We start from the raw sequence: 9,989 nt of genomic DNA, 5'->3' as shown, positions 1-9,989 counted from the left end.
GATTTCTCATTAATTATTTTTCTAGGTTAGTTCGATAGTTTACAATTTCTATACAATTTGCATACATGTAAGAGTCTGTTTTTATAAACTCACTTTTGTTTTGGGTTCCTAATTACTCGTAATTACTCATGTGAGAATACTAAAAAAATGGACATTTATGCTTTGAGGCCAGTGCGATGCATTTACATCCGACTTCCGATTTCCAGTTAACTATTTTTTGAGGTTATTTCAATGCATTTGCATCCAATTTTTGATTTTCCGTTAGTTAATCTCTGATTTTAGTTTAATGTTGTTGCATCCAGTTTGTGGTTTTCCGTTAATTATTCTTTGAGGTTAGTTCATGCAGTTGTATCCAATTTTCAATTTTATGTTAATTGTTATTTGAGGTTAGTTCAATGCATTTGCATCAACTTTCTGATTTCTTGTTAATATTTTTTTGAGGTTAGTTCAATGCAGTTACATCAAATTTATAATTTTCCGTTAATTATTTATTTAGGTTAGATCAGTGAAGTTTCACCTTAAAAACCATTAAAAAAAAGAACTCACCTTTGATAAAACCCTTCAACTTCATTTTGTTGTTTAATAATAGAAGTTTGATTGAAGTTTTGTGACATTGCCTAATAAGGTGAAATTCATATATATTGAAGCTACTTGAATAGTAAGGAGTTCCAAATCATACGGAAAGAGATAAGATAAATATCATTTTAAATGCAAAACTATACTTATCAAGACATTCCTACAACATATAACCCAACTATGTTTTAAGATTAGTTTAATGCATTTGCATCCAGTTACTGATTTTTCGTTATTTATAAGTTAGTTCAATGCAGTTGCATCCAATTTCCAATTATAGTTATTTATTTTTTGAGATCATTTCAATGCAGTTGCATCCAGTTTCTGATTTCTCGTTAATTATTCTTTTCGATTAGTTCAATACATTTGCATCTAATTTCCAATTTCCTGTTAATTGTTCTTTGAGGTCAGTTCAATGCATTTGCATCCAGTTTCTGATTTCCCGTTAATTATTCTGTGAGATTAGTTTAATGCATTTGCACCTAGTTTCCGATTTCTCGTTTATTATTTGATAAAGTTGCATTTACATCTAGTTTTCAATTTTCCGTTAATTATTGTTTGAGGTTAGTTCAATGAACTTGCATCCAGTTTTCGATTTTCCGTTAATTATTTCTTAAGGTTAGTTCAATGCATTTGCATCCAGTTTATTTTTTGAGATTAGTTTAGTGCAGTTGCATCCGATTTCCAATTTTCCGTTAATTATTTTTTAAGATTAGTTCCATGCATTTGCATCATGTTTCCAATTTATAATTAAGTTTTCTTTGAAGTTAATTTAATGCAGTTGCATCCAGTTCCGATTTCCCGTTAATTTAATCTTTGAGGGTTAGTTCAATACATTTGCATCCAGTTTCTGATTTTTCGACAATTATTTTTTATGTTAGTTTGACGTATTTGCATCCAAGTTTTGATTTTCCGTTAATTATTCATTGAGGTTAGTTTAATGCAGTTGTATCTATATTCCAATTTTCTATTAATTACTTTTTAAGATTAATTTAATGCTTATATTTGCATCCAGTTTCTGATTTTCCGTTAAATATTATTTGATGTTAGTTCGATGCATTTGCATTCAGTTTTCGATTACCCATTAATTATTTTTTGACGTTAGTTTCATTCAGTATTATATATTTTTTAAAATATTTGTCATTATTGCTTTGCCGTTATTTTTTATTTTTATTTTATATAATATATTTTGTGATGTTATTTTTTGTATAATTGTTTTTAACTATGTTTTGAGGTCGTGTTAAAGATATATTCGAAATAAATCGGTGTTTTATCATAGACACTAAAATTGTATGATTTGTAATAGGAAATTAGTTTGTACAAATCACCTATTTTTTAGCAATTTTTTTTATTTGATTAAATATATAAGAATTGGAACACTAAAAGTGTTTGACTTGTAATAGGAAACCTTTTACAAATCACCTATTTTTTAGCAATTTTTTTTATTTGATCAAATATATAAGAATTAAAAATACACTCAAACTCTCAAAATATAAGAATTATAAATACACTCAAACTCTCCAAAGAGGTTCAATGGAATTGTAAGCCATTAGAAAAGACTCTATTTCATATTAGAGTGCCACATAGGAGAGAGAAAAAACTATATTTCATATTAGAGTGCCACATAGGAGAGAGAAAATCCTCTATTATATGTCTCTGCTTTAGTATATAGACTAGATTTTGGACCCGGGCATACGCCCGGGATCTATTAAATATTTTGTATGCTGAAAAGGCTTTACAGTATGTCTCACACAAAATTTGTATGCTGAATAGGCTATCTCAATTTGATCATTTAGTTTCCAAGTACTTATGCACTATAATCGTTGGTCATTAACGTATTTCGGTTTATTTTCAATAAAAATATATTATGATTCGAAAATTTGTCACCGTAATTTTTAAATAGAATTATCTTAAACTTGATCTAGCTTGTATAATAGTTTTATTAGATTTATGATGATTTAGCGGCAAATTTTCGAATCAGAATATATTTTTATTGAAAATAAACCGAAGTACGTTAATGAGCAGCGATTATGGTGCATAAGTACTTGAAAACTAAGGGATCAAATTGAGATAGCTTATTCACTTTGTAGTTTATAATATTAATCCGTAATTTTCAAATGAAATTATCTTAAACTCGATCTAGCTTGTATAATAGTTTTATTAGATTTATGGTGATTTAGCGGTAAATCATCACTATTTGGCTTACGTACTAATGTGTAAAATCACTAAAACAGATTGATTATTTCTATATCCTCAAAGAATACATTACTCCCACTTGAAAAGATTTATCACATGAACGTGTCCTACGAATGGGTGTCGTTATATTAAATTATTCTAAAAAATATTAGCAACTATGCATAGTTATGAAATATGAAAATTATATTAATTACTCATTTAAATTTCTTGCACCACTTTTTATAAAAATGAAGCATCAAACCTTGATAAAACTCATCGACTTCTTTTTATTGTTAGGTTTAATATTAGAAGTTTGATTAAAGTTTTGTGAGAATGCCCAATGTGGCGAAGATAATATTGAAACTACTTGAATAGCAAGACATTCCCAATCACAATAAAAGAATTATAATAAACACTACTTGAAATGCAAAACTATATTTGTCGAAACATTTATTCCCCCTACATATAATACAAATATGTTTTAGGGTTATTAGTTCAATGCATTTGCATCAAGTTTTTGATTTTTCATTAATTATTCTTTGATGTTAGTTTAATGTATTACGTTGCATCCAGTTTCCAATTTCTCATTAATTATTCTTTGAGGTTAGTTCAATATAGTTTCATTAAGTTTACGATTTTCTGTTAATTATTATTTTAGGTTAGTTTAGTGCAATTGCATCCACTTTATGATTTCTCGTTAGTTATTCATTAAAAGGTTAATTCAGTATAGTTGCATCTAGTTTTCGATGTTTCATTAATTAGTGTTTGAGATTAGTTCATTGTATTTGCATCCAGGTTCCAATCTACCGTTAATTACTCTTTGAGGTTAGTTCAATATATCTGCATCCAGTTTCTAATTTCTCGTTAATTGTTTTTCTAAGTTAGTTCGATAGTTTACAATTTCTATATAGTTTGCATACATGTAAGAGCCTATTTTTATAAACTCACTTTTGTTTTGGGTTCCTAATTACTCGTAATTACTCATGTGAGGAGGCTAAAAAAGTGAACATTTATGCTTTGAGGTTAGTGCGATGCAGTTACATACGACTTCGATTTCTAATTAACTATTTTTTGAGGTTATTTCAATGCATTTGCATCCAATTTTGAATTTTCCGTTAGTTAATCTCTGATTTTAGTTTAATGCAGTTGCATCAAATTTTTAGTTTTCTGTTAATTATTCTTTGAGGTTAGTTCAATGCAGTTGCATCCAATTTTCTATTTTATGTTAATTGTTCTTTGAGGTTATTTCAATGCATTTGCATCAAGTTTTCAATTTCCCATTAATTATTTTTTGAGGTTAGTTCAATGCAGTTACATCAAATTTATAATTTCCCGTTAATTATTCATTTAGGTTAGTTCAGTACAGTTTCATCTATTTTTTAATGTTTCGTTAATTAGTCCATGAGATTAGTTTATTGCATTTGGATCAAGTTTCTGATTTCCCATTAATAACTCATTAAGGTTAGTTCAATACATTTGCATATAGTTTTTTTATTATTTATGCTTTTAGGTTAGTTCGATACAATTATATCCGGTTTCTGATTTCTCGTTAACTATTCTTTGAGATTATTTCAATGCATTTGCATTTAGTTTCCGATTTCCCACCAATTATTCTATGAGATTAGTTCAATGCAGTTGCATTTGGTTTTTGATTTTCTGTTAATTATTTTTTGAGTTAAGTTCAATGTATTTGCATCCAGTTTTCGGTTTCCCATTAATTATTATTTGAGGTTTCTTTGATGTATTTGCATATCGTTTCCGATTTTTCATTAATTTTTTTTCAAAGATTTGCATCCAATTTATAATTTCCCGTTAGTTACTCTCTGTCGTTAGCTTAATGCAATTTGCATAAAGTGTCTAATTTCCCGTTAATTATTCTTTGAGCTCAGTTATGCATTTGAATCTAGTTTCTGATTTCTTTATAATTATCCAATATGGTGTATAATACCAACTTCTACTGATCCATCTATAGTGTCCTTGCAAACATGACATAAAAAGTAAATTATGCGTAATTTACTATGTGCATGGGATCATCGAAGATTATCCAGTTCCCGATTTCCCGTAAATTATTATTTAAATTATGCATGACTCACTATGTGGAATCTTCAAAGATTATCTATGAACGGGTATTGTTATATTAATTATTTTGAAAACTATTTGCAAATATGCAGAACTATTATATATTAATATTATATTGATCACTCAACCAAATTTCTTATAACGTGAAAACCTCACTCTCCATTTAAAAAAAAACTCATATTTGATAAAACCATTCAACTTCATTTTGTTGTTTAATAATAGAAGTTTGATTGAAGTTTTGTGAGATTGCCTAATAAGGCGAAGTTCATATATATTGAAGCTACTTGAATAGCAAAGAGTTCCCAATCACACGGAAAAGAGATAAGATAAATACAATTTTAAATGTAAAACTATGCTTATCGAGACATTCCCACAACATATAACCCAACTATGTTTTGAGGTTAGTTTAATGCATTTGTATTCAGTTTCTGGTTTTCTCTTATTTATATTTTGAGGTTAGCTCAATGCAGTTGCATCCAATTTCCAATTCCCGTTATTTATTTTTTAAGATCAGTTCAATGAAGTTGCATTCAGTTTTTGATTTATCGTTAATTATTCTTTTCGGTTAGTTCAATACATTTACATCCAATTTCCAATTTCATGTTGTTAATTGTTATATTATTTGAGGTCAGTTCAATGCATTTGCATCCAGTTTCTGATTTCCCGTTAATTATTCTGTGAGATTAGTTTAATATATTTGCATCCATTTTTCGATTTCTCATTTATTATTTGATAAAGTTGTATTTTCATCTAGTTTCTGATTTCCCATTAATTATTGTTTGAGGTTAGTTCAATGAGTTTGCATTCAGTTTCCGATTTCCTGTTAATTATTTCTTGAGGTTTTCCATCAAGTTTATTTTTTTAGATTAGTTCAGTGCAGTTGCATCCGATTTCCGATTTTCCGTTAATTATTTTTTAAGATTAGTTCCACACATTTGCATTATGTTTCCAATTTATAATTAATTTTTCTTTGAAGTTAGTTCAATGCAGTTACATCCAGTTGCTGATTTTCCGTTAATTTAATCTTTGAGGATTAGCTCAATGCATTTGCATCCAGTTTTCGATTTTCTGACAATTATTTTTTGATGTTAGTTTGATATATTTGCATCCAAGTTTTAATTTTCAGTTAATTATTCTTTGAGGTTAGTTTAATGCAGTTCTATCCATATTCTGATTTTCTATTAATTAATTTTTAAGATTAGTTTAATGTTTGCATTTGCATCCAGTTTTCGATTTCCCGTTAAATATTATTTGAGGTTAGTTCGATGCATTTGCATCCAGTTTTAGTTCCCCATTAATTGTTTTTTTATGTTAGTTTCAATCAATATTATATATATTTTAAAATATTTGTCATTATTGCTTTGTTGTTATTTTATTTTTTTCATTTTCTATTATATATTTTGTGATGTTATTTTTTGTATAATTGTTTTTAACTATGTTTTGAAGCCATGTTAAGGATATATTCGAAATAAGTCGGTGTTTTATCATAGACACTAAAATTGTATGATTTGTAATAGGGAATTAGTTTATACAAATCACCTATTTTTTTTGCAATTGTTTTTATTTGATCAAATATATAAAAATTGGAATACTAAAAGTGTTTGATTTGTAATAGAAAATTATTTTCTACAAATTATCTATTTTTTTAGTAATTTTTTTTTTTATTTGATCAAATATATAAGAATTGGAAATACACTCAAACTCTCTAAATACAAGAATTAGAAATATACTCAAATTGTCCAAAGAGGTTCAATATAAGTAAGATTATAGACTATTAGAAAATACTATCTTTCATATTAAAGTGCTACATAGGATAGAGAAAAAACTAACTCTCATATTAGAGTGCCATGTAGGAGAGAGAAAATCTTTTTAAAGGTCTCTGCTTTAGTATATAGATAGTATATATAGATAGTAGATAAGAAGGCTACCATAAATACGTTTTAAGACTAAAGTTTAGGCGATGTCTCAAGTTTAAAGTTACTAAGTAAAGTTAGAAAACTTAACATAAAACGAAGATTCATAAGGTTTAGATTCTAATTTTTCGTGGTACAGCCGTACAATACCTTAGCTTAAATACGTTTTGAGACTGAGTAGCTGAAACAAATTTAGGTGATGAAAGCATTGTATGTGGAATTATAGTCATTATCTATAAACACAGTAAATTCTTAAATTATATACTGATTTCTCTCTAGTCTTTATATATAATACTGATTTCCTCTATATATGTGCCCCCATATTGTCTCCAAGTTTTAATTTATTGATCTCTTTCAATTATGCATCAATATGTCATCAGCAACCATTCAAAAATTGAAATTTGAAGTAAAAAAAGATAGTACAGTTAGGAGCAAGGATCAAAATATCGAATTCGGTGAATATATCGGTGTACCCAAAAACCGATATATATCGGATATATCGAAAATATCGGATATATCCAGTTTTTTTGTGACCAGTCAAAATTTTGTTTTGCATGTCGATATATAAAAAATATCGTCGATTATATCAGAAATATTGTCTATTATATCGGAAATATCAATAATATATCGGTCAAAGTCAACAATATTTGGTCAAAATCAATAATATCGGTCAAAGTCAACAATTTATATAGGATATATCGTATATATCGGTCGATATATATCATTATGTCGAAAATTCCAATATATATCAGGAAAAAAAGGATTCAATATTCGGTGGATATATATCGGATATATCGATGTCGGTGTACCAAAAAAACGATATATATATTAGTGATATATCGGATATATTGGCGATATTTAGTTCCTTGGTTAGGAGAATGTCTTTCATCAACGACAACGTGGTGAAGCCAAACCCGAAAATGGAGATGGCCCTGGAAAAGGTAATTTACTATCTCTATCTTTTTATTTTTTTCAAAACTATGCGTGTTTACAATGGACTTCAGTGTTCAAATGACGTAGTTACGTGGACATTGCAATAGTCATAAATAAATTCTTAATTGATTCGAACCGGCGTCTTTTATCATGTCTAAATGTCCACTGTCTTGTGTGAAGACTGACCAGTGTTCTAAAAAATGCTAGGCGGTAGTCGGCAGTGGGAGAGCACCTAGCCTCAACCTTATAGGCAGTGCTTAGGCTGGCTAGGCGCTAGGCGGTTTTTTTTCCTGATATATCATATAATATATATAGTAATACACACCTATACTACAAGAAATGAAGAAAATCATTTACCATAACTCAAAAAACAAACACAAACAAAGATAATAATTACAAAAATACGTAATAGTTGAAAAATATTGACTTCATATAAAAACATACCCTTTCTTATAGTGGCATATAATTTACATTAGACTTTAGTACTTTTAAACTTGTTCAAATTTGACGTCTAGCCTATACGGGTCTTTAATTTTTGATATTTAATTATTTAAAAAAAAAAGTTGACTGGACCGCCTAGAGGCCGACTAGTATGCCTAGCCCGGCTAATTGGTCCGCCTAGACCTGCCTAATCAGTCAACTGATTTTTTAAACAACATGGGCCTAGGCAAGTCGGTTGGTCACCGCCTAGCGCCTAGAGAACACCTAGGCGGCCGTCTAGACCAATTTTTAGAACAGTGAGTCTGACTAGCTAATTCTTATTTGGCCCAGATGGTGAGCCATACGGGCCGGTTTGTTAATGGGCGAGTGTGGACCCCTGATGGCCTTTTTCCTTGTACTTCTAGAATATAGGGATGCAAATGACCAAGATCAATGACTTATCTCTACTACTTATAAGAGGCGTGGGTGAGTTAACCACATGAGCTGTTACTCGGTTCTAACTTTGCATAGTTTTTTGACACGTCACATGTTAAGACATTTGAACCACCTAAAAGCTGTTACTCGTTTCTAACAAGATCTAATAGTTTGACACGTCTCATGTAACCAAAACAAAAAGGCCAATAACCACATCTGTTGTTCTGTTTTGTTTTAGAGAGAGAGACCGTACCACAAATAAAGTAAGAGAGAGAGAGAGAGACCCTACCACTAATCATACACACAGATGATTAATTATCACGTGCAAAACACGTGTATATTTTGTAGTAGAGAATAGGGATAGAACAAAACGCTAGTGACAACTTTTGTGTTCATTGGCAGACACAAGTTAACTCACTTGGACCACATCATTACTGAATCCGGTATCATTATTTTCTCCTTCGGTTTCCATCTTTATGTCCAATTACTGCTAGTAAATGCTTAAGAGCCTTTTGCAATGCGTCGTTGTTTGAATGTTTGGTCTCTTTATGTATCTGCAATTCTCTACGGGGTATTTATTTTGGTTGTTGAAATTCTGTTGCTTTTATGACAAACACAAACGCATTTGTCTATTTTCACGATTTTTTCAAAATTAGTCCAAATGTCTCTTCTTGTTGTGTTTTTTTTATTCAATCAAGTGATTCGGTCAACCTACTATAGTACATTTTTTGGTGATGACCTTCCGTAATTAATATATATATTTATTTATTTATTTGGAAATTGTTACACGCTCTAGATGTTTTGGTAACCCTTTTCTTAACCTATCATTTACTGTTTGTTTTTCTCTTCAAATTTCCCTCCATTTTACTTTGACTATTTGTTGACTTTTTTCAGTTGATTCAAGGAAGATGGAAAGAAGAACACTTTATAGTGTTAGTCTTACACCTGAAATGCTGCAATTCATTCGAGATAATAATTTGCAATTGCACTCTGCCCCAGTACCTATAGATGAAGATCTGACAACTGATCTAACTGTGACATTGGAGAGGATACAAAATCCGACTGATTGGTAGAATCTTTCACCATCGTTTGAAAGGTTGAGAAGAGATGCTGAAAATGCAGACTTGGATGCTGAAAACCCTTATCTACGGCGTTTGTAACGCGTGGTGTAAGGAGGCGTAGCACCATCTCCTGGATCCGGTATATTGACATTTAATAACTTATTTTTATTATACAATCATGTATTATATTCTTTATGACTATAATGAATGCCCATAGTCTATTGATTTATAATTTTATATGCATGCCTATGTTATTTTTTGTTCATGTCAAGAATATAAGCGTTGATTTAGCAAAAGAAATATAAAACATCCACAAGTACAAAATTGGATAAGATGTTATTTGAGTTGAATAATACAAGTGCAACAAAACAAACCAATGTTCAAAACTTGACTTGGTAAG

Source organism: Coptis chinensis, chromosome 4 (genome assembly GCF_015680905.1).
Source record: "Coptis chinensis isolate HL-2020 chromosome 4, ASM1568090v1, whole genome shotgun sequence".
NCBI classification, from domain to species: Eukaryota; Viridiplantae; Streptophyta; class Magnoliopsida; order Ranunculales; family Ranunculaceae; genus Coptis; species Coptis chinensis.
This window is presented reverse-complemented; position numbering follows the sequence as displayed.